The following is a 27,069-nucleotide window of genomic DNA, read 5'->3' on the forward strand; positions in this document are numbered from 1 at the left end:
ATAACTTGTCTGAGACTCGATACCCCTATGTCAACGTGCAGCCCTAGCCTTAGAATATAACTATGTTAGTAGTGAAAGATATTACAGTTTGAGAGTCCTTAGTAGAGATGAGCGGTGTTCGACTAGAACTGTTCGCCAATCTCAAATTCGAGCTGTTTTGGGCGGTGTTCGAGTTGTTCGACGAACCCGAACGATTTGCAAAAAATTCGGCTGTTCGAGGTTATGTTCGATAACTGTTCGTGCACCAAAAGCGTGTCCTGCATGTCTGGCGCTATTTAGAGCACCAATCATGCAGGGATTGTCTGCCACTCACTGTAATGCCACAGCCATGGTGGTTGTGGCATTACAGTGATTGCCCAAATCGATGGGAACAGTGCCAACAGTGAAACATGAAAAGCCGGCAATTCAGCAGCGGCATACACCTGTACCCGACAATTTAGAACCGAAAGAATAGAGCTTCACACATAGATTAGATAGATATAAACATGTCAGCCACATATATATGAAGTACAGTGACAGTGTTGCTTACTGTACTTGTCATTTAGCGTAAAGGATTTATCAAAAAAAATATTAGTGTTTTCATGCACCGTCTCTTTAAAAAAGCCGGCCGGCAATTCAGCAGCAGTACCCGACAATTTAGAACAGACAGAATAGAGCTTCACACATAGCTTCACAGCGTGGGAAAATTCTCCTGCAATCAGCGCTTCAGCGTGAGAATTTTCCCACGCTGTCAGTGACGTGCATGAGGTGAGCCGAGTTCATTGGACATGAACTCGGCTCATCTGGATGTCGTCACAGAGAGACGCTGAGCAGCGCAAGCAAGCCTGCGCTTCTCAGTGTCTGCGGGATGACAGGCTGGATGGCAGCGTTCTGCTGCGGTCCAGCCTGTCATCTCGATGTAGCAGAGCTGAAGCTGTCGTGGGAACCATGGAAAGGTAAGGATGAGGTTGCTTTATTATTTTTCTTTTATTGCAGGAGATCGTTGGCTTCAGCTGGAATGGGCGTGATGGTAAGTATGGTTTAATTTAGAACAATAAAGGATTGTGTCTTTATTTCAATTAAAGGACTTTATTCTGGGTGTTTGTGTTTTTTTTAACTTTGACTATGGGGTTAGTAATGGGGGTGTCTTATAGACGCCTCTCCATTACTAACCTGGGCTTGATGTCAGCTGGCATTATAAGCTGACATCAACCCCAACCCTATTACCCCCTGCCACCGCACCAGGGCAGCGTGGAAGAGCGAGGCTAAGTGCCAGAATTGGCGCATCCTATGAATGCGCCATTTCTGGGGCGGCTGACGGCTGGTGTTTCTAGCCTGGGAGGGGGCCAATATTCATGGCTCCCTTCCTGGGCTATTAATATCAGCCCCCAGCTGTCTGCCTAGCCTTTGCTAGCTATTAAATTAGGGGGGACCCCACGTCATTTTTTTGGGGGGGTCCCCCATTTTAATAGCTAGTAAAGGCTATGTATTCAGCTGGGGGCTGATATTAGTAGCCTGGGAAGCTCCGTGGGTATTACCCCCTTCCCAGGCTTCAAACATCTGCCCCAGCCGTCTGCTTAACCTCCGCTAGAGCCTAAAATTAAGGGGAACCCCACGCCAATTTTTTTAATAATAAATCCTTTATTTTAATACTAAATGACAAGTACAGTAACCAACACTATCACTGTACTTCATATATATGTGACTGACATGTTTCTATCTATCTAATCTATGTGTGATGCTCTATCTTTCTGTTCTAAATTGTCGGGTACCGCTGCTGAATTGCCGGCCGGCTTTTTTAAAGAGACAGTGCATGAAAACACTATTATTTTTTTAAATAAATCCTTTACACTAAATGACAAGTATAGTAAGCAACACTATCACTGTACTTATTATATATGTGACTGACATGTTTCTATCTATCTAATCTATGTGTGAAGCTCTATTCTTTCTGTTCTAAATTGTCGGGTACCGCTGCTGAATTGCCGGCTGGCTTTTTTAAAGAGACGGTGCATGAAAACACTAATATTTTTTTTAATAAATCCTTTACACTAAATGACAAGTGCAGTAACCAACACTGTCACTGTGCTTCTTATATGTGTGACTGACATGTTTCTATCTATCTAATCTATGTGTGATGCTCTATTCCTTCTTGTCTAAATTGTCGGGTACCGGTGTATGCCGCTGCTGAATTTGCCGGCCGGCTTTTTTAAAGAGAGTGTCTTCTGAGCAGTTTGTCAGCTTTTGGACACCTTTGCAGGTGTTTTCTATGTGTTTCTATGTGTTTTTGTTTGCCTGCCATTGGTTTTAACGGTGTTCGACAGTGTTCTAAGGTGTTCGACGAACAGTTCGACGAACAGTTCCTCGAACATCCCGGTGTTCGACGAACCGAACCCGAACACTACGGGGGTGGCTCAACACTAGTCCTTAGTGGTTGATACTTTTTAATGGCTACCTGAAAAGATGGTAACAAATTGCAAGCTTTCGAGACTATTCAAGTCTTTTCACCAGGCAAAGAAGGCCTGATGAAGAGACCTGAGTAGTCTTGAAAGCTTGCAATTTGTTACCATCGTTTCAGGTAGCCATTAAACGGTATCAACCACTGAGGAGTCTCAAATTTTTAATATCTTTCTATCTACTGGCAAACACAATACAAAGATATATATTTTTCCTATATGTGAGAAGTGGGAACTAGAGTAGGTGCCAATCGATTCACACATCCCACAGCAAGGGAGCCGAAGAACCACCTCTTACCTGCCGTCATTCCCGGCTTTTCTTTTGATTAGCCGGTCTGGCATGATGTCACATGTGCATCACACCGCAAACATGACATCACACCAGGACGGTTAATTGAAAGAACTCCAAGGATGACGGCAGGTAAGAGGTGATTCTCCCGCTCCTGTGTCTTGGCTGATGGAATGGGATGTGCGAAAAAATTCACACCAACTCTAGTGGTGACAGATGTCTGTAGCATTCCCTTTAAGTACACCAGTGACACCGGACACACTGGATACGTAAGATTCTGGTCCATTTTTTGTATTGAAAAAAATCTCTGGATGTGATGGTTCTCGTTTATTTTTTAAAACCCAAAAGACTGGATCGCTGCAATGGCTTACGCAGAAAAGCTACTGTCCACAGAGAGCAGTACATGGTGAGATGAAATGCCTTCCATCAATTATGTGGTGATCATTCTTAAAGGTCATTGTACAAGAGGGGGAGGAGGTTAGCTTTGACATCGCCTACTGTGAATGGTGGATCCTGTCTTATCTACCGTTTATCTGTCACTATTATCCTGTCTGTGATGATAATGAGACTACTGAAGAGTCTTCTATAAAATATAGGAAGTGTGAGTCTAAAATAGTACAAGTGGTTAATTTGAATTTTGCAAGATTTCTATGTTTTTTTTTTTTTATGCAGACTGATATAAAAAAATAAATTTAACATTAAAACTTGATTTAAACACTACGTCATTTTCTGATGACACATTTTCTTTAAGTGCATGGAATGGTCCAGGCCACAAGCTCAGATAGTTTAATGTATATTACAGCCTTCCAACATGCATATAAACGAGTTTTATGGAATTGTATTTGGGAGAACAGACGCCAGCTTCTAATTTGTGCACATAAATAACATATTTCTTTAAGGAACATTGAGAGCTGTCTCATAAACCAGCACCTGTTGTAGACTGGGAAGCGATGGTTCCAGATGCTGTCTAAGGCACCTCTCCCTGCTCCGCACACTTCTCGCATTTGTTAGGTGTTTCATGAAACAGGCACCTTGTAAACGGGAACGAGTCCTCCAGGTGCCTCCAGCTTAAATATCCATTCTTCTAAGCACAAACTCTTGCTGATGAAGGAACCTCTTGAGATGTTTGCCGAGATGAGAATGTATTTTCATGTCTACAACAAGTGGCTTTTCAGCAGTTGCAAATCTTCTACGCTTCAGCCTGCAGCTGTCGGGGCATGCTGAGGGTTGTAGTTTTGCCACCACTGAACAGTTTTGATATAGAAGTCCAATTAGTTTTTACATAGGACAAGCTCCTGATGATGACCATCTAGAGGTGGCCTCCTAAAAGGAATGTTGAGTTACCATGAAAGTATTGTTGCTCACAATCAAGTGTATTGGCTGAATTAGCTATGGGTCGGTGACATCTTTTATGCTGCACGGCTGGAATAAGAAAAAACAGGATGTTGATATGCACAGCATGACACTAGGCAATGCAGCCGAGCAGGACTTCTGAGAGTATTTGCTGTTCTATCGAAACCATCAGAAAACCAAAACCATATGCTTATTACATGAAATAGTAAAAATTACCCCCCACCGTAACAACTGGGAATTAAGTGGTTTACGCAATGCTTAAACAAAGACGGCCTACCCATAGTCTTATTATCCTTGATATTATTCCTTTTATAGTATAAGGCTTAGAATGCACCTATAACACTAGGTATGGGAAGTACCCAGCATATAACGACGGGAAAAAGGGAGTGAGCCCTACAACTAACGACAAACCCTCGCTCCCCTTTAGACCCTAAAAAGGTTCTGCACCTATTGCCGAGCAGGAAACCTGGCCCTAGCTGACCCCAAGGCTAGGCCCTAGGTAGGGAGTGGGAGGAGTGAGCACTAAGTCAGCCCCGCTACAACTAAAGTACAAACAGGGGAATACACTTAGCTACAAGATGACACCGGAGAAAGCACGGCAACAATCCACAAAGGAACTCCAAGGTAATTCTAGCCGACTACTAGAATCCCAAACCTGAATAGGAATAACACGCTATCACCAGCAACTCTCTGAGGATCTGAATGTATTTAAGGACATAGCAAGGAAGTGCTGATTAACTGCAGAAAGGTGAGGATACCTCAGGGTCCTAAAGGGAAAGGTATAATCCCCAACCAAGCTGACGATCACCGCTGGGTCCTAAAGAGAGAGGAATCATAAAAGGCTCAGGGAGATGTTTATAAGGCCAAACGCAGTGACCTTCTACAGTCGGACACCGTATGACTGTCTGTCAACCCTGACACACCCGTGACAGCACCTTTTTGTTGCTAAAATTAAGTTTATCATTAAATGTCCTGCTACCAGGATCCCTAGGGATCAGCTGCAGTCGGTGCAGGTACCTGGCCGCAGACGTTTAAATTCTCTGCAGTGCCTCCACAGGAGAATAGAGGTATTACATGGCTTTGTTTGAATTCAGGGAACTGTACGTTTAACATATAGATGCTCATTCAGGGCCCTAAGAATATACTATTTTATGCTGTTACAAATAGATTCCGATGTATTGTCTGTAACAGTGAAAATGGAGAGCAAGTGGCTGCAACTGACTCAAGACCTGATGAGCTGCACGGCACCAAGATTTTGAGACATGAATTTTACCCTACATGTCAGTTAATGTTAATAGATGTGGTCAGAATATCATCTAGTGGCCTCCATCTAAAAAACTTTTAGATTTCACGTTGGAGGTATACATTATACAAATTAGCTCTCTTCCACAAGGAATAAAGCTGGTTGTTTTCTACTGGTGGCAGTCACCTTACTAGTCAATGTTGACCCTATAATGAGCCTTGACACTTATTTCAGCCACATCAAAGGGAAAAGCCCTCCATCTGCAGACAGCTGTTCCGGGGTTTTTACCCTTTGTCAGTGCAGAGTAGTATATTGGTTCGCTGGTTAAGAGGACTTTGATGGAGATCTAGGGGGTAAGGTTTCCAGGAGAAACTTTTAGGAGGCACTAGAGAGCCAGCTTTCTTCCTTTTGGAAGAGGGCTATTTTGCATACCTCCCCCCCTCACCCGAGACCGTTGCCTGGCCTATAAGTCTCCCTGTCGCTGCTTTCCGCTCTCCAAAAGGAGAAACTTTTAACTCCTGGAGGTACATTGAACTTTTACATATGGATAGGCTCACAGTAACCATATGAGGTCTGTTTTGTTGGTCTACGGTGGTGGTCATCAACTTGAGGTTTCCCAACTATTCCAAAACTACAATTCCCAGTATGTTCTGACAACTGGAAGCTATTGGGGCATTTTGGAAACTGTAGTTTTGCAACATTTGGTACCCTACAAATTGGTAACCACTGGTCTACAGCACTATAAGCATAGATGGACCCATGTTAATCCTCTTTTGGCAGTGAGAACTTTTTTCTTCTATTTTTGCTCAAGATATGTTATGTTCTTTGCATTGCATGATTTAATTTACCATGTGAATGTCATTCATTCCCATAAACTGATGGTGACTGGCATTTACTACATGTAGAACATGACCCCAGTATTGCCATCAGCTGAAAGTCATGGGTTTACTATGGAACTGTTCCGCCAATACAATGAAGCCCATTAACTGAGGTCTAAGTAAACTTTGTGACATCCACTTCCCCCATATACTCCTAGGGCAAAGCTCAGGGACCGATAAAAAAACACTTCTTTGTAATGCCCAGATCAGATGGCACAGCACTTCCTAAAACCTCAAGATAGAAAATCAAGGGCACCGCGGCTTCGACAGACTGTGAGAGGAGAACTGGCTGCTAGTTCTGTTATTTCCTAAAGTAGGAGGATTGTACAGTACATACGTAACTTCTTCCTGCCCACACATACTGGAAAACACACACAGCCCATCAGAACAGGATGTCTCATCAGTGCAGGCGAAGGACAGTGCTCCGGATCAAGGAATGTTCTCTGCATAACATTATGCAAGGGGCTATGCTGGTCAACATGCTAAAGGGGTCCAATGTACCGTGTTACATTGCTAAGATAGCTGTTAAAGTTCAAGCCGCTAGTAATAATCTTGGCTGCCAAAACTGCAGCGTTGCGTAAGAAGAAGATGCAAAATTATGCATACAATTCACTATTTCTGCCCATGTTGATCTTCTAATAAGCCCGTGTTGGCAGAACATCACCATACACAACGCTACTCCAAAGTTGATAGCACCACTATTCTCTTTTACTTCCACCATAACCAGGAACACTCATGATAAAGCCCTGGAAGGGTGTTGAAAATATGAAGAATGTCGCCATATCCATGTTGACTTCTGAACACCTCTCATGAGTAAAGAACCCTCTTCACTGGACAACTGGAGTGTGCAGCAGGCTCTCTTTTCTGGACATCACCGTGTCTGTCTGCCAGGAGGACTTGAACGTATGAAAGACCAGAAAAAAAACAGTTTTTTTTTCTCAGCACAACTTCTCACTCTGCGATTCGCACTCGAACCAAGTCCTTCATCAGGAAAGAAAACACCTGATGAAGGACTTGATTTGTGCCACAAAAACCTACTTCTAACAGAAAAGGGGTCCTGAGAATCCATCGGAGTGGTGCTAAGCGGAAAAAATCTAACTTTTCCTGTTTTTGACACAACTGTGCTTTTTACGAGACCCTGTTGGAAATATTGGGATGGATCAGAGGCTGTGGTTTCAAAAAGAGACATAACAGTCCTCACCAGGGTTGTGCCTCATTGCACAACCAAGCCTAAGTTTTTACAAAATACTCTCTTGGCTTGGGGTCTGGTAAATGAGCCAAGGGAGCACTTTTTATTACTATTCTTCTAGACTCCTCTGGGTGACTAATTATGATTTTTTTTTATATAGCACCAACATATTCAACATAGCTTTACAGTCATCATCATCACTGTCCCCATTGGGGCTCACAATCTAAATCCCCTATCAGTATGTCAGTATATCAGTATGGAAAGTGGAGAACCCGGAGGAAAACCACACAAACACGGGGAGAACATATAAACTCCTTGCAGATGTCCTTGGTGGGATTTGAACCCAGGGTCCCAACGCTGCAAGGCTGCCATGGTAAACACTGGGCCACCGTGTTGCCCATTATTGACTAAAACAACAGCCAACATGGCTAAAAATGACAATCATCAACTAGGGCTGTTGAGTCGATAAACCAAACCTCTGACTTCGACTCCTCAATTTCCACGACTCCGACTCCCTCATACACGGCTCATGTTTAAGTGATAAATTTACTGTAGCACAGATTCATCTCAGCTAAAAGTCTAGACCCTTAGATCAGGAATAGGACAGACATTTATAGGACATTTCATAACTTTCCCAAATTCTTATGAAAAAATATTTCCCACAAACTGCATTGAACTACTGCACCCAATTTATTATATATTTTAGGAGTTGGAGTCGGTCCATTTTATACAGACTCCACCAAAATGGACACAGACTCCACGACTCTGACTCCACAGCCCTGTCATCAACCAGCTACTGATAATGATGACCTATCCTAGTGTTTCTTAACTCCAGACCTCAAGTCCCCCCAACAGGTCATGCTTTCAAAATGTCCTTAGTATTGAATAGGTCAAGTAAACATGGTCTAGTCCCCAGAAACCGCCACAGCCGTCCCCTCCACAGGAAATCCCCAATCCACAACCCTTCGGTGGCACCCGAGGCCCTAAGATGCGAAACACCGACCTATCACATGGACATGTCATCAGTAAATTAGTCCTGGACTAAGCCTAAGCCTTTTTTATAGTGAACATATTGACCATCAATGTTTAACTGATGGGGGTCAAACATCAAGAACAGTCGGGGAGCACTAGATTTGATGAATATCTGCTCCCAAAGGTACAAAACCCAAATTTAGGGGCGCATAGGTTACAACCTAATAATCTCACATTATTAATATAATAATCAGCCACCTTTTTTTTTTTTAGACTTGTATCCTCCTATATTTTCACTTTCCAAAAGAAAGCAGGTATTTCACAATCTTCCCGAAACATTTGGTAAGTCCATTACTGCAGGAAATGATGTCCTAACAATTCAGCGTATTCCACGTAGAATTTACAACACTTTCTCTTATGCCGAGAAACATCACAAATCAGTAGGAAACCAGGGAACGATAAACAGGAATAAATCTCCGGGAAACCAGAGATGATCAGTCAATACTTGCTCTCAGCACTGGTGTAGGGTAACGGTTGGGATCCCAGAGTACAAATAGGAATTAGTTTAGGTGGCAGGGATACAGTGCGGCTTTTGTAGTTGCGCCAGAGGGGCTGTGCTGTTCTGCATTAAATCAGTACAAGGCTCCATCCTTCTTAAATATCCACTTCAAATACAATCCGTACATTGAATCCTGGATGCAAACTACTTCTCGCTGACATGAAATGGATGTCTTCCTCTTATCCACAATAAAAGGGAGCAGTGTTTTCCGGTCGGCCTCAATGAAAAAGTGCAGTTACACAGGAAACAAAAGCGACCAACATTTAGTCTAATGGGGGAAAGAAGTGGACTTAAAAAAAAATAATGTATCTAATAAGTAGAGAAATTAATACAATACGATATTGGAATAAAATGTATGCAGAGACATATTAATGAATAGGGACACTGGCTTATTCTTGGTAGAGAGGATCCTCATCTGAGGAATTTTGCAGCTAAGCGTAAAACGATTCTTTCTGCAGTTGTGCATTTTCTCTACAGTGCCGCCACAGGAGAATAAAAGTATTGCATGGTTCCTGTGAAAATCGATGTGATTCACAAAGGGACTGAGTCCTCCAGAGTCAGAGATGCTCTTTATAGCCTGCCACTTCTCATTCAGACCAACAGACAGGATCATGAATGGTGGTCCCGCATCTATTGACCCCTAATAGAGGACTTCAAATTGACGCTTTCTTTAAAGTGCACCCACATGTGTATGGACATTCCACACAAAGCTGCATTTTAGATATTATTAATGGCTTATTATTATAGAATATACTATAGTACAATTACAACGACTACAATTTTGTATTGTTCAGGCTGAAAACTAAAGAAAATTATTAAAATTTAAAGGGGTCATCTTGGATCAATCAACTAACGATCAATCATCTACATTTGCAAAAACAAAAAAGTTTTCAAATTATTCAATGTATGTTTTTTTTGTTTTTTTTTTAACTGCATCATGTGATGCCACCCCTATAGGGTATCCCGGAGTCCGCTGATGTTATGTCCACTGCCCATGCTCCTCTCTGACTTGGTCTATAAATCTTCATTACTGATGTCTGGTACAAGGGGGGACAAAAATGTTCATACCTACACTGAGCATTCATTGTACGCCATGGATGCGCAATGCAATTTGGAAAATTATATACCACTAAATGAACCTAAAAAAATGCGTTGTGCCCGCCAGTCTTAACGAAGGGGCGTGGTGGGTACGATGCATCAAATTCATTAAGAGGTGCACACCACTTAATGAATCTGCCATATCTTCTGAGCAGCATGTGCCCCGCTAGAAATGCTACTCCAGTTGAGGACTGGAGTAGCATTTCTGGCTAAAATGGAGTAACTTTTGATGAACTGAAAGGATGGGTGCCACAGTGTCCAGTCCATTCTCTGCCCATTTTGGTGGAGATGTCCAGGAAGACTGTTGAGAAAACCCAAAAAATTGCTACATTTTTAGTGCAACTACACATTGAAAAATTGCAAAATTTTTGCACAAAGTGTTTTAGTCCAGAAAACTGGTGTAAATATTTTTTTCTTTAACCTCCCAGTCCATGATTTTTTGGATTATATATGGACTTTGTAAACAACTGGATTGTACGAAAGGCGCAGTCACAACTCCCACCACACAGAGATTCAAGCACTAGATAACTTGGAAGAGAAAAGAGAGATTACAATTTGGAAGCCGTTACAGATGAACTGTTGTGATGGAAAATTTCTGACAAGCAATCACGCAAGAACTATGGCAGAAATCCCATGCTCGGCACAGACGTCAAAAGAAAAGCCTACGAAGTACTAGTCATTTATGCATGGTTTATGTGTAAGCTGTTCCCTACGTTCAAGCAGAAAGCTGTAGTCACCACAAGATAAAAATAATGGACCCCAAACCAATATCTGTAACTTCCATGTGCCCTTTATAATACTTGTATGACAGGGGGCTGGACCAAAAATGATCGTGGGAGCCTAAAGCCACAAGACGCCATCTGTCCCAGCCCAGTTGTATTCTGTCATCTTCATCCAGATATCGGAAGTATTCCGGATTGGAAGGTTGAGAAATCAGTCGAGAGGCACTGCTGACGTTGCTTCGACAGACGTCCACTAGGTATCGGCAAGTATTGTGCGCCCGTCCTATTAATTAAAATATCCACAATAACCGCCGGTTGTGTACAGGATCTGTCAATGGGCCACGAACACAATGTCAGTACTGGTTTCCACCTGCCAATGTCTCATTGAGAGTCACCGGATACCTCCTTTAGGGATACTAATCCGCCACAAGTGCAGACAAATTATTTCAGTGGATAGGTACATTTCTTTCAAATTTACATCCATTTATTCCATCCAAAAGCATTAACGGGCAACCTCATGAACAGGTGTTTGGCTTTACCAGTCTTCTGAGAGCCATCACCATCATGAAAGCTGTTTCATGTCCCAAACTTCACCCAAGCATTAGATATGGATTAGAACTACATGAAGCCCAAAAATGCCACCAATAAAAGGCTATGGGGCCGTACTGTTTGGAGGTTTCATATTACTGTGTGCACAGCGCCTATGGACTCTTTGCAAACCATAACATTTAGATATATGACTTGTCTAGGCTCCGGGATGCCAGAGATGAGGTCACATATGAGTGCTGCAGCCAATCACTAGGCTTATAAGGGTCTTGTGCTATACATGAAAAAAACACTGATAAGTTCAGTGTGATTGGTGGCAGCAGTAATGTGGATCAATGCAGCAACATACATAAAAAAAACAAGTACAAAAATCTTGAAGAATAGAAGTCACTGACTGCTACAGGAGGAGAGAGGACACTGCCCGTGAGGGCTCGCAATCTACAAGGGATGGGTGAGGATGCAGTAGGTGAGGGTAGAGCTGGTCGAGCAGCGGTATGGTGGAACGAGGGTTACTGCAGGTTGTAGGCTTGTTGGAAGAGGTGGGTCTTCAGGTTCCTTTTGAAGGTTTCCACGGTAGGTGAGAGTCTGATATGTTGGGGTAGAGAGTTCCAGAGTAGGGGGGATGCACGGGAGAAATCTTGTATGCGATTGTGGGAAGAGGAGATAAGAGGGGAGTAGAGAAGGAGATCTTGAGAGGATCGGAGGTTGCGTGTAGGTATGTACCAGACTAGGTCACAGATGTATGGAGGAGACAGGTTGTGGATGGCTTTGTATGCCATGGTTAGGGTTTTGAACTGGAGTCTCTTGGGCAATGGGGAGCCAGTGAAGGGATGGACAGAAAAAAGAGGCCAGGGAATAGCGGGGGGACAGGTGGATTAGTTGGGCAGCAGAATTTAGGATAGATTGGAGGGGTTCGAGAGCGTGGGCATCTTGTGGCACCTTAGATTATGACGTACACATTATTGCACGTCAGCCTCAAATTTTATAGGAAAATCATGACATTGCATTGTGGAGGTATTTCGGCTACATTGCGTCTAGAAAAGAATATCTATGCGGTGCCGATCGAAGACACCATACGATGGCAAACAGAGTGCCTATTCCTCTAAAGTCTACATAAGGCTCTGGAAGTAACTTTTCAAGTTTTAGCAGATAAGGAAGAGATTACATGTGGTCTACTCATGAAATGTTTAACACGCAGAAGCTGAAACACCAGCAAGAATGTGCGGTCGAAGGATGTGGACAGCAGCACTAATGAAGCGCAATGTCTGGAGCCTCCAATAAACCAGCCGGACCTGCTCAGCAGGAACCACGGCAAGATAACGTCCCATTGTGTTCGACAAGAAAATCTCTGAGACATGAGTGTGACACTTATCTACATAAGTCAGTGGTGGTTGTCAGAGATGGAGAATAAATGACGGGCTGGATGTTGTATTGTCAACCCTCCACCCACCCCATCACTCGTGCGGTGCTGAGCAGGGCAGGATGGGTGTCAGTTGGTTGTTAGCCAGAGGGAGTTTAAAGATCAAAGTTACAAAACGGGTGAATGACCGCACTAAGGAATGAATGCTGATACTGTACATTACTCACAGTGTAGAGCTATGTACATGCGGAGAGATCATCCGTGCCAATTTTTTTTTTTTTTATAAATATTATAAACTATGTGCACGCTGTATGATCCGGATGACGTAAAAGAGCTGCTCCAAAAAGAAAACAAAAAAAAATGTCTGCATAAAAGCAACAAAGACAGGTTAACAAAGACCGTCAGGAACCATCGGGGGCTGCCTGCACTTAACTTATTTTCTTCAACTAGGATACTTATTTTAAAATCCCAAACAACCCCTTTAATGGCTTAAAGGGAATCTGTCAGTAGGATCAACCCTACTAAGCCGTCTATACGGGCATGTAGGTCATAGGATGTTGAATAAAATTATACCTTAATATCTGAGATCCGATGTTTTATTCCAGAGAAATCCACGTTTTTCTTAATATGTAAATGAGCTGTTAAGATCTATGGGCCGGACATAGATCTCTCTGAGACTCTGCCTTCAGAGCTTATTGTAAAAGAAAAGGGGTGTCACCAGTGTGAGACATGTAATGACTGACAGTCTGCTCTCCTGTCTACATGTCTCACACTGGTAACGCCCATCTTCTTTAACAATAAGCTCTGGAGGCAGATTGTCGGGAAGATCTATGTCCGGACCATAGATCTTAACAGCTCATTTACATATTAAGAAAAATGTGGATTTCTCTGAAATAAGACATCGGATCACAGCTATCAAGGTGTCATTTTATTCAGTTTCCTATGACCTGCATATCCATATAGACGGCTTAGGAGGGTTGATCCTACTGACACATTCCCTTTAAAAAGGTGAGTAAGAACCAAGATGTTTGCCATTGTTGCTCCCATGGGAGAGGTATGATCAGCACTATTGCTTGTCACCAATTTTTTCTTTTTTTTAAAGTCACAACTAAAAACTTGCTATATGGATACTACACAATTTAACGACTTAAAGGGTTTGTCTACTTTCTCTCATCCTTTTTGGGGGTAAAGACTACATCACCCAGAATGCAAGTCACATGCAGATTTTGAGAAAGCAAGGAATGCTGGGAGATTTGGGTTCTGAAGCCTGGTATTGAATTGTAAATGTGACTCTGGGCCACCATACAAGTAGTAACTTGGAATACTTAACATTTTTTATTAGATTTTGATTTTCTGCTTTTTTTTTTATTATGAGGTTAAATGGTTCTTTAAAGTCACAGTGCTCTTGTATTAGAAGTGACCGCTCTGCTGCATATCAAGAAACTTAGTAGTCTGCATTAAGATGAATTATATGCTTAAAGCACCACAATAAACAGAGGAACACGCAATCCTGAGTCACACTAAGGTCTTTTTTTTTAAAGCAGCGATATTGCACAATCTGATCAGCCCGGCCGCTGGCATTCTTATGATGCTTCGCATGCTTTCCAAGTGTACAGGCGACCTCTTCATGACGAGCAAAAAAGAATAATCGGAAATCTAATAATGTGCATTAATGCCCGGCCTGAAACACCATTTTACTTTATTTTTTATTTAATATGTTCAAAATTCTGTATATTTTTGCAAAAGAAAAAAATCCCACGAATAAACACTGTTTTTCATAAGTATTTTTGGAGTTTTTTTTATTCTTATTTTGTACATGCCCAAAGCATACTGCAATTTGAGGGGGAAAGAAAAGTCACTCTGACCCCAAAATTCTGCGTTTGGAGTCATTTTAATATTCTGGATGACCTGTCACTCGCCATAAATATGTAATTTTTTTTTATCTGGTGTTAACGTCACTGTTCTTCTGAATCTAGCGATGTTTTTCTTTTGATTCTGCGCCTCTCCATTCCTGAGATATGGCCCCCTCTTCCCTGTATATAAATTTTGTATTGTTAGCCAAGTGGGCGTGATCCTCAACTGCTATATGTAGGCATCTTCATGATGACCACGCCTTGTTGGCTAAAAAGACTTGATTTATATACAGGGATGAGGCGGCCATATCTCAGTAATGGAGAGACATGGAAATAAAAGACATATAACCCAAGATTCAGGAGAAGAGTGGTATTTACAGCACGTAAAAAACAAAATACAGTATTTATGGCAAGTGACGCCCTTTTCAAACTAATTTTTAGCGTTTTAAAAATTGTTACAAACCATCATGTGTGAATTCAACCTTATAATAGTCAGCATTCAGTTTTTCTCATAGAGAACACCATTGACATAATTGGAATGACTGCAGCCACCACTAGGGGGGGCTTATGAGCTTACCGCCTACTGTTATACAGTGAATTGCTAAGCTCCCCCTAGTGGTGGGTTTTCAAACTAATTCTGTCTGATAATTTTTGCTTAACGAACCAATAAAGGCACTGGGTAGGGGACTTAAATATGAGTGGCTTTTAATCGAAAAAGTTAGTCTGCCAGCACAAAATGACCGTTCAAACAAAGCACAGGAAGTCGGTGTTCAAGTGGACATTCCTAATCTACTCGCCACTTCTTCCTTAGTTGACCATTCTTGGTTTACAGGAGCCAGAGAGGTGTAGAACCAGATGGAAAACAATTAGGTGGTAAAATGAACAGAACTGTTTGGCCACCCCAAGGGTGGTTTGAACAGTCATTCTTTGCTGACCATTCCCAAGCCTCTCACCAATAAACCTTCATCCTTTGGTGTTGATTTAAAGTTCCAACTTGCCGCAAACAATGAAATTGCAAAAAAGAAGGGGTCGTCAATCAGTGCCAAAACGGGAAGCAATAGGGAGGCTTGAGGGACAATAATTTTAAAGGAATACTCCATATCAATCCTGATGAAGGGCGTTAGGGAGTGGTAGATGGCGCGATCAGTATTCTCCTCCTGTTCCGCGCTCGTGTAAAGCCTCTTTTACACGGGACGATACAAACTATATGGGGACATACGACTGTAGGGTGGAAGCTGTCAGAGGGTTTGCTGCCACCACCTTAGGCCGGTTTAATACATCAGTGTTTCGCTGATTGGCCGGAACTCGGCTGCCTCATAGGTTTATAAGAGAGTGTAAAGATCAGGTCAGCAGACCCCGGCGGATCCATGCATCAGTGTCAGCGAAACATGGATTATGAAACCGGCCTTACGTATATGCATCGTAATACATGTCCCTACTGTTTCTCTCTTTGCCAACTGTAGAGGAACAGATCTTAGAAAAATAGTTTTATAAAGGTTGTGCCAAGAGGTCTGATTGGGTACCTATGGAATGCACTCGTCACCACCTATGGACTGCACTCGCCACCACCTATGGACTGCAATCCTCACCACCTATGGACTGCAATCCTCACCACCTATGGACTGCAATCCTCACCACCTATGGACTGCACTCGCCACCACCTATGGACTGCATTCGTCACCACCTATGGACTGCACGCACCACCACCTATGGACCGCACTCACCACCACCTCTCTGCCTGCAATCACCGCCCCTCAGTCTTTGATTGAGGTTTCCTCCAGAAGGTATAGAGACATGATCTAAGTGAATCAAAGGAGGAGGAATGGCGACAGTGGGCAGACAGGTGGTGACGAGAGCAGACCGGAGACACCCATAGGATCGCTTGGCACAGATTTGCATGCAGCGCGGGATTGTTATGAAACTAGTCAAAGGTAAATGGTGTTATTACTGCGATATAAAGGGGTTCTGCAATAAGATGCATATAATGTAGTGGTAGAAGAGGTTAAAAGGGGATGACCCCTTTCAGTTAATGTTTATCAAGTCACTTTCCTGGGGTCCACCAGCAAGTATCGCCTCTGATCCCGGTGACTGGCACTGGCTGCGGGGCTGACTTCACCTCGACAGCCAATCAGTGAGCTCGGTGGCTCTGCCAACTTAGATGGAACGCCCCAATAAGAGCAGATGAGCTCGCTGATTGGCTGTCAACGTGAAGTCAGCGCTGCAGCCAATGCCAGACACTGAGAGCAACAGCGACACTCAGTGCCGCACCCGGGAAAAGTGTGTAAAGCCCAATTTGGTTGTTTTTTATACCCAACTGCGCTCAGGGATAAATATTACCTGTAAGGGGACAACCCCTTTAAGTGAAAACTTTAACTCATTTACAGCCCAGGGCGTACTAATACGTACCTGCGCCCTGGGCTTTAATATATACTGTTTTCATATATTGCTTAAGCAATGAGATGTGCCGCTGAAAACTAGGATTTTTTTCAGGCAATGCGATCAGTTGGCAAATAATTGTCCATCATCGCCGCCATGTTTGCATGGGCCAATGATAGTGACCGTGCGTATGTACGTACGAACATCTGAAAAAAAGAGGCTTGAGGCTTGGATGTCCATCATTCACGCTACCTATCAATTAGGTCCCATCCTTAGATCATTAAAGGGCCTTCATGATGTCCTCCTGCTGTGGTTTTTCAGGAAGGGTCACATAAGCCGCCCCTCCTCTCTCATTTCTAAAGAAAACAAAAGCTTAGGCTGGCTGGAGTAACCCTAGGGCACCGATCAGCCACCATCATTAATGCCCCTTAACCCTGCTGTCACAGTCACTTAGGGCCATGATTATGAGGAGCTTGTTTTTTGTAATAAAGCTTGGAGCCAATGGGAAGGGGGCGGCTAAAGCCCTGCGAGGATTTTGTGTGTACACCAGGTCACGTGTATACACAGCAAGTTTAGCACTGCCAGGAGCAGGCTTCAGTCTCTGCCCGCCTGGTGTAAGCTGTATGACCGGGTGCCCTCTGTGCCTTAGGAGCTGAACCCTTTGTGCTCTCATGTCTAATCTGCAAAATGCTACCGTGGCCTCTGCGAAAGCCTCCGAGCGGGGAACGTCAGGTGAGTCTGCACTACCGGCTCTTCTGTTCTCCGCAATGAATGACTTATGTAACAAGAGCGGGAGCTCTCCGGTGGGAATGGAGAGACCTCCGCTGCCTTCATTGCCTTGTTTTTTACATATCATACTGATGCATGTCCTCCCTGCGGAATAGCAGACCCGAGTTGGTCATTGTGAATTGATATTATAGTACTTTGCACTATATTGAGTTTATGTACAAAGATACCGTAATTGTGGTGAACATTTAGATATTATGGGGTTTGCATGAGAGAATTCAACCCAAAAATTGGATCCCTTAAGTGGCACCCCCTTTCTCATTCTTAGTCCTTTCCTTATATAAGGAGAGGACGGCGAGTACCTTGCATGGGGTTGGGGCTACACGGAGACCGCACAATTATCAGAAAAGTCACAACTTACTGTCGCACAACTATTTTAGAGCTGCAATATTGCGGGGGGGGGGGGTCGACAGTTAAATGACAAACAATATACAATTTTCATTGAAGTCTATGGCAAAAAATGGAAACCATAGGATGCCATATTGCAATACGGCACCGAGATGTCATATTAAACTAAATATGATTTTCCAATTTTGTGTTCGTGGGTTCTCACAGCACACACATAAGATAATGTTGCAGACATACCCGCAGTCCTATGTAAAAGCATACATGTCGCACAACGAGCTCTGCTATATCAATATATTATTCCGCCCTACGCTGACAGCATTATAATTAACGTTGGGTCCCTACTGGCATGGAATTCACTGCAGCATGGCGCCGGCCAAGCTGCGTTAATCAATTTGCCTAGCTGTGAGTTGTGAAACCGGCGACTATGCTCGTGCCAATAATGATTATGTTTTAGAGTCTCCCATATGAATGCAGTTCTGTCCCCGGAAAGTTTACGGGTGTAATAAATCCCTGTGACAGGCTGGTCACCACTGACAGACACGGCTGGGATAAAGTGACTTTCTTAATGAGATGTGGAGCCGCAGGCCTGCACAGGGGCCTTTGCCCCAGCGGTCAGCCCGGACCCGTGTCTGTAAACAGATCCGGGGATTAAAGTCCTCCCTGCCACACAGTAATCATTCAAGCATTTCTAATCGCAAAAGGCTTTACAGAGATTCGGGTTTGGAAACACAGTGATCAGCTGGATGTTTCCGCTTTCATTTAACCCCTTAACAGCGGTTTACAAAAAACTACGGTTCCACTTCCCTTATTTCACTTGCAGATGTGGAGCAATTGATACACCTCAAAAACGGGTCACTGCATCTCTGGGCGTCAATGAATTTATAGTTTGCATGCTGACAAAGTGACGGACATCTCGTGATTTTAGGTAAAAAGGTTTCGTCAGATTGAGTAGACGTCAAGTAATAATGCTTTTCAGCAGGCAGGAACATAGCAAAAAGGGAGAACAGAAAAAAAAAATCAAAACAGCGTCCCTTTATGTGGGGGGTGGGTGTAGCCGCAATAGTCTTCCTTGTCCATTCTGGGAATTTTGTTAAGTTTCCACCTGTCTTACCATTCAGTAGTTATGGAACCCACTGTTTCTGAGCCTGACAGCACTTTCTTGGGTTGTCTCGAAAGTAAGTACACCCATTGCCTTAGGTTTAGCTCATACTTCATTCACATACTTTCCGTTAACATGAGAGGATTTGGTGGAGCGTAGCATCACGATACAGATATTTATGACATCTCATTTCCTCCTATCACTTTACTCGTTTCAGGGATAGACGAGTCGATCTGAAATTTCATCCAGCATTAAAGTTTTGATGAAAGGAAATCAATAAAAATGTTGATTCACATGTTTTCTATTCCCAACCAGACGTATGACAAACAATTCACTGTCGTCAGTGACACCACTACAGGTGTGACAGGATCATAAATGAGTTTAAAGGAAAACTCCAGTCGACAATTGTACAATTATCTCCCCACTCACCCACCCTTAAAAAAATAAGGATGAAAATAAAATACAAATGTATAAATCCCTATTATTTTATTAGAAGGGTCACATGATGCAAGATTTCCTAGTATGTTACATCCATGTCTATGCTCGTTCCCTCTGCTTCTGTCACCAGATGCTGCCATGCCTTTGTTGCAGGCAATAGGGGAGGGGTGGGTGACAGTGTTGCAGCTCTGTTTGATATTCTGGGACTGGTGGTGCCGTCCAGGTGGGGAGCTTGAGGATTAATTCCTCAACTTGGTCATCTTATAAACTCTCTTCTGTGAGCCTTGGGCTGGGCTTAAACTATATAAACCCTTATCTCCCAGCTTCCAGTTGCCAGTTATAGGTTATACCTGACCCTGGTTCTGTCCTTATTCCTCTACTGCCTGATCCTGTGTTTTATTCTGCTGCTGACCTCAGATTGTTTTGACCTTTGGCTGCCAATTCTGACTTCTCGGGTTTGGACCCAAGTTAAAACTACCCTTCTCTGCCAGTTTGCTCCACTGGCCAGCAGCCACTCCATGGATCCAACCCAGGAAGCTGTGTGCAAGTCCTGATCCCTGTACAGGGATTAAAGGGTGAAGTTCAGAATTTATGGGATCTGATAGACTGAGTGGTTGGCTTAAAGCCTGTCCATGCAACCCCTATTAAGAGCTATCAAGCTACCACAAGACGAGCTACTTTACATGGTACTGTCTCATATAATGGGTAGAGTGCCTCATGTTTTGGCCAGAGAGACAAGCAGCTCCCTCTATGGAAGACCTGTGCTGTCTTGTTACACAGTCAAACCATTGATTTAAATGGGCACTGCAGGGAAGTTATACCCTTAGAGCCACATTCACCCACATATTATAGCTGATAACGATGGATCAAAGCAAGGGGGACACTATGACCTACTTATTGTCAAGAGACCCTTCTAAAAAGTATGGGTTGTCTAACGTGGAAGACCTTTTTCAGTAGTAGCTGTGGCCAATCTACAGATCAATGTTTTTGGGTTCTTCCCATAGAAGTCTTATAGAGGTAACCACTTCAGATCAAAGTTTTGGGTTCTTCCCATAGAAGTCTTATAGAGGTAACCACTTCAGATCAAAGTTTTGGGTTCTTCTAGTAGAAGTCTTATAGAGGTAACTACTTCAGATCAAAGTTTTGGGTTCTTTCCATAGAAGTCTTATAGAGGTAACCACATCAGATCAAAGTTTTGGGTTCTTCCCATAGAAGTCTTATAGAAGTAACCACTTCAGATCAAAGTTTTGGGTTCTTTCAGTAGAAATCTTATAGAGGTAACCACTTCAAGCTGCTGCTACTGTAAAAAACAAAAAACAGGCAATAAGAATTGGAAAAAAATATTTCATAACATTTTTGACTAGTCATCCTGATATTTTGAAGTAATTTGAAGGTATTAATCTTGATGCATTAAGGACTTGGGATTGCTTTATGGAATTGCAGTCAGACTTGCGACACTAGGGCAATCCATGAGACGTTCATATATTTCAAGCACTTGATGGTTTATAGGAATTACTCATAATTGCAGATAAGGATTATAATGTCCTCACCTTATATAACCCAGCTTTAAATGACACTGGAACATCAGCAGCCAGTTAATAAGATGGATTAGTGGAGAAGACTGGGGGGGGAGATTCATATGAAAGGAGACAAATAGTTAGAATCCACCTCCTTCCTTTGTTGTATGTGACCTTTGTAGTTTTCATTAGTTCTCCCAATACCGGCATCAAGTCCAGACAGTTTTAACTTCTGCGCCTGACATCCCCATCCCGGCATCCATTGACATTGGGTGATGTCATGGGGACTCATAGGTACTGGGGATGTCCAGGATACCAGACACTGTAGTAATGACAGGCAGCCACAGAAGACCAAACTGGACGCCGGACCAAAGCAGTGTGAATCAAATTGCTCATCTTTAATAATAATAATTTTTATTTTTATAGCGCCAACATATTCCTCAGCACTTTACAATTTAAGACAATATCAAGAAAAGTTAAGGTTTAACTAAACCAAACCTAAACCCAATGCAAGATATTTGTGGTTTCTTGTAGACCAGGGATGTCAAACGCAAACACACAGAGGGTCAAAATAAAAAACTTGGAAAAAGTCACGGGCCAACCAGTATACAGTATAACGGGCCCTAGATAGTCCTCCATACAGAATAATGGGCCCACATAGTCCTCCATACAGTATAATGGGCCGCATATAGTCCTCCATACAGAATAATGGGCCCACATAGTCCTCCATACAGAATAATGGGCCCCACATAGTCCTCCAAACAGTATAATGGGCCCCACATAGTCCTCCATACAGAATAATGGGCCCACATAGTCTTCCATACAGAATAATGGGCCCACATAGTCCTTCATACAGTATAATGGGCCTCACATAGTCCTCCATACAGAATAATGGGCCCCACATAGTCCTCCATACAGAATAATGGGCCCACATAGTCTTCCATACACAATAATGGCCCCATATGGGGGTGGTGGTTCTGGTGTCGCGGGCCAAATAAAACCACCCCATGGGCCAGAGTTTGACATGTGTGTTCTAGACACAGCACCATTCTTGATTGCTCATTCACTTCATCAAGACTATGTTACGATACCACACATTGGAATAAAAAATTCTGGCAATAAGTTGCAAAGGGTGCTGTGTAGTAGACAATAGTTAAACCAAGTTCCGTTTTATGTCTTGCAAATTGAAGAAGTGATCTCCTAAATGAAACCTTACACTTTGCCCCCAGGAGATCCTGAGTGACTCTTCCTCTGCGCTTGATTTTCACGCTCTGTGATCTCAGCGGCCTCCACCTGCTCGTTTTCATTTCGGAGAGCATAAATGGAAGGCAGCTGATTATTACAGGGATTGTCTGAGTAGATGAGACAGAAGCTACAGGTAGCCTGGAGGTAACACAATTTGACTGAGAGAGCACATATTTAACATACTCCAGAGATCAGCGTCTCGTTCAGCTATGTGGAGCTCTTCTACAACAATATTGACTTAAACAGCGACAATGAATTTGTTGATTCTGAATTCTTCGGCAGAAGTAATCCTTCACCGCAGAGTTTGTCTCCCATTCTGCTGATCTATGAATAATGAACCTAGAAGACTTCTCCATGTTTGCTTAACAAAGTCTTTACAAAAGTATCTTTTGAAACTGAGAAGAATAAAGAATAGATGTTCCGACAAAATTAAGTTATACGTAACCATGTTCAGAAAACCATGAGACAGAAAACAACAAGGTTATGTAGATTTGTAAAGCCCCCGTCTCACATAGCGAGATCGCTAGTGAGATCGCTGCTGAGTCACGGTTTTGGTGACGCAACAGCGACCTCACCAGCGATGTCGCTATGTGTGACACTTTGCAGCGATCAGGCCCCTGCTGTGAGGTCGCTGATCGCTGCAGAATGTCCTGGACCTTTTTTTGGTCGTTGCCCTCCCGCTGGTCAGTACACATCGCTGTGTGTGACCAGCGGGACCAGCGATCAGGCTGGTAACCATGATAAACATCAGGTTACTAGGGGCACACGCGCACCTAGTAACCCGCTGTTTATCATGGTTACGAGCCCGCTAAAGTGAGCGGTAACCTCCCGCTCACCGTAGCAGAGTGGTAACCATGATAAACAGCGGGTTACTAGGAGCGCGTGTGCCCCTAGTAACCCATTGTTTACCATGGTTACCAGCCTGCTCCTGCTTCTTTCCACGATGTCGCTGCTCCCCTGATCGTTGGTGAGCCTGCCTGTTTGACAGCTCACCAGCGACCACATAGCGACGCAGCAACGATCCCTGACAGGTCGTATCGTTGTCGGGATCGTTGCAGCGTCGCTAAGTGTGACGGGGCCTTAAGGCTTTAAATCTGATTTGTATTATAATGGCCATGGGGTTTTGTGGATAGACCTACAAAAATCACCCAACCATCATCAATCAACTATGAATTTATAGTCAACATGAATACCGCAAAGACTTGTATGGCTATGTAGTTTTCTGGCACAATATGGCCACATCTCAGCCACCTGGCGGTGACTACATGATGTCATACCCGATATCTGACTCAAGGCCATCACCCTAAGGGTGCATTTACACTGGCTGATTTCTAGGAACACTCATTTCTTGATAATTGGTTAGTATCAACTGGTTGCCAATCACCCAACAAACGAGCAAAACGCTCGTTCGTTGGGTGGAATGATTATTAAGCTTGCTTGGTAGCACATTGGACTGTGCAAACAAGACATGTGCTGCCGAGAACAATGACATGCTATGCGCTCAAAACCATTGATTACCGATCATTCTCAGAGCATCGGAAGTGCGTTTGGCCTGTAGAAATGGGCTATTAACACTTACCGGTCACAGGTCAGGCAAGAACCTTAATGTTGGCCAGACATATCTCCACACATACACATGAAGGCTTTGCCAAATGTGCAAGTTAATTTTTAATGTCCAGAGGTTAATGAGCATATTTCAAATGGGAACAATAAATCTGGCATGTTGTCAGGACGCTCACACGCATATATTGCTGGCTTCGGCCGACACTCTAATATGTATGTAGGCACCGGCCAACTAATCGTTGGGTGAGATGTTGATTGGGCTGTTGATTGGGCTCGTCCAATTTGGGACTGACCATCTAATGTCTATGCGGGCGGTCCCTTAAAGGAGAAAATCAAGGGAAACCCAGGCAAACACGGGAAGAACATACAGACTCCATGCAGATGTCGCCCATGGTCAGATATGTTTTCTTTGTTTTTAATTTTAGGATTTTTGCTACTACTTTTTAGTAATTTTTCCCCCACAATTGGACAACTCCTTTAATGTCTATTGCAAATTTTCACAAATATCAATGGACACTATTAGAACTTATTCAATTATGTAAATTCAATTTTGAATTATTTTAATATTTAGATAAATAACCTTAACTAGTTTTAAAAATCTAAACCTTCACTTTGTGTTCTTATAAAAATGACTTGTTCTAACCTAAAGCAGACAATACAGCTACTTATTTTCTTAACTTGTTTAATCTTTCTTGTGTGTTTAGATTAAGGGGGGCGAGGAGCCGAAATAATGGCAATCGCAGACAGGCAGATATCTCACTGACTTTCAGGATAATGGGTGGGAAATAATCTTGGGGTCTCCAGTAAACATCATCCTTCGCTTTCATGCAGAGGACAAACTTGTGTTCACAGGTCAGATATTAATAGCATATATAGAAAATTATTATATATCGATAGAGTCTAAGCAAGTTTATTAACGCCGACGGAACAATTTTTAGATGGTCTTTCACAAGGAATCAATCTACTCTGTTACCGGTAGTAGCCATATAGATTGCAGATGCAGTGAGGCATCTACCCCTACATGTCCCAAACCTAGCATTGTCCTGTAACATTGGACCTGTATAAGAATGTTTACTAGTGACATCTTCTAGAAAATTCAATGGTCTTTTTCTGGGTCCAATATTTTAACCAACAGAGACCATGGTCAATTTTTTTTTCACAGTTGGCCTTTGAAGTTTGGCTATCGTAGATTTTGATCACCACACAATCCAATGGATAAATAATAAATTACAGATTGGTGAGTGCCCGACTTTTGGAGCCTCAACTGAACGCCAAATTTGGGGGAGCCCTGTCCCTTTCATCACAAGACCATGGCTAGGAGGAGTATACACTGAGTAGTGGTCAAGAATGTGCTCCACCACTTCATTCAAAGTTGTCAGCTTGACTGTTTTCATAAGTGCTACAGACTTAGATTGAACTGGCACAGTACTTGCTCCACTGCTGCCCCATTCAAACTCTTTCTATCAAAAGTCTTGGGATCACTTATTTTGGCGATCAGAAGGAATCCCAGAAATCGGTTGACCAGTGATGTATCATTCATCATCTATACTGATAATAAATGCTTCTGTTACACACCTGACCCAGCTTCGGAATCCTCCTTCTATGGCCACCATGGATTTCACAGAATCCAGTGATGTCATCACCTAAGGCATTTTAAGACAGACTCTCTCCCTTACGTATTTCTGATTGAGTAAGCCAGTATACAGGTACCCTGTGCTTCGAAGGTAGCCTCATCAGTTCACCCAGCTGGCCATCTTCATTGCAAACCTCTGCCTAATTCCATTATCTTCCTGGATGAGACCTGCTGATTAACCCTTCATCTCTTGTAAATATAAACCCTTTTCTGGATTTGTTAATTTTTCAAACACTGCTGGATTCAAGTGTATCTTTTTTTTTTAAACAAATTTGCTTCAGCTGCCAACAGCTATTCATTTGTTTGTTGATCAACCCTTTGACTGTTGTAAGCATAATGAACTCTCCTCTGGACTTATTCACATTACACTGTATTAACTCCTATGTTTTCATATCCCTGGCTCTGTTTCTTCTGGTGTGTCCTGCTCTCCTTGTCTACCTGCCATCCAGTTTACCCCATTGTGTTGGTCCTTACAGTTCCACATGCCACCAGGAAAGTCCTTCCCGCTGTGCCATCGCCTTTAGTCCGTGTATTCACTCAGACCTGAGGCTTAGTGAATTAACCTCACCAGATCAACTTCTGTCTGGAACACCACTTTAAAGAGTTGTTCTGATCATATCTCTTCAAGAGTGCTTTCTAGGCGGTTGCCTTCCTGGCTGGTGTGGTGGTGGGAGCAACTGATTGAGTGACAGTTCAGGTCAGCAAGATCTGAAGTGAAGTGAGGCTGAAGCTGGCCAGTATTAAGATTCAACAGCCAGCTCCAGCAAGCTTGCCTAGCCTCCATGTAATGCTGAGTAGGAAGGAGCTTGTAAGTACTGCTCATGTTCGGCAACCTGGACAAAGGAGAAGTTGTGGATATAGTATATTTAGACTTTGCAAAATCATTTGAAACTGTCCCACACAGATGCCTAATTGGTAAATTAAGGGCTATAAGTTTAGTATGTAAGATTTGTAATAGGCAATAATAAATTGTTGGTGTCATATGTTCTAGAGGATGTAAAACTAGGAGAGTAACTTGTAAAGAAGGATCTGGGTGTACTTGTAGATCACAGACTAAATAATAACATGCAATGTCATAAGCGGCTTCTAGAGCCAGCAGGATATTCTCATGTATTAAAGGAGGCATGGGCCCCCGAGACACAGACATAATACTACCACTTTACAAAGCTGGAATATGCAGTTCTTTTTTGGGCACCAGTTCTTAAAAAAAGTTTCCCTAAAGTTAGAAAAAGTTCAAAGAAGAGCGCCACGATGCATGGAGGATTTTTACTTATAACGAAATACTAAAATAATTACATTTCTTTACTCTTGGGTAGAGAAGTATAAGGGTTAACACGATTATCTTATACAAGTACATAAATGACCATAGAAAAAGTATGGTCAAAACCGGTTTCATGTAAAACGACCCTTAAAAGAGAAGAACGGGTTTCCTCCCTCTGAGGACAAGAAAGGTTCAGTCTCTAGAGGAGACAACACTTCTTTACCATGAGAAGCATTAATCTGTGGAGCAGCCTAAGGGTTCTTTCACATTGCGTTTAGGCACCCGTTCAGTGGCCCCGTCAGGGCT

The 27,069-nt window shown here is 42.9% G+C and overlaps 2 protein-coding genes across 5 annotated transcripts in view; one reads left to right on the forward strand and one right to left on the reverse strand.

Annotated features, from left to right (window-relative positions):
• The window catches only part of CHLSN (cholesin), a 279,333-nt gene that overhangs the window by 91,659 nt on the left and 160,605 nt on the right, over window positions 1–27,069 (reverse strand). The window lies entirely within an intron of this gene.
• Window positions 1–27,069, forward strand: part of GPR146 (G protein-coupled receptor 146) — a 46,672-nt gene that overhangs the window by 8,770 nt on the left and 10,833 nt on the right. Inside the window, exon 1 of one of the 2 annotated variants that reach the window (XM_073648076.1) lies at window positions 17,439–17,605. The exons of the other annotated variant lie outside the window; for it this stretch is intronic. The gene's annotated coding sequence lies outside the window, so the exon portion shown is untranslated. Of the gene's footprint in view, window positions 1–17,438; window positions 17,606–27,069 lie in introns of those variants that run through there. 2 annotated transcript variants of the gene reach the window in all.

This window comes from Phyllobates terribilis, unplaced genomic scaffold (assembly GCF_046119375.1).
Source record: "Phyllobates terribilis strain yellow unplaced genomic scaffold, ASM4611937v1 Scaffold_9__5_contigs__length_417890890, whole genome shotgun sequence".
Classification (NCBI taxonomy): domain Eukaryota; kingdom Metazoa; phylum Chordata; class Amphibia; order Anura; family Dendrobatidae; genus Phyllobates; species Phyllobates terribilis.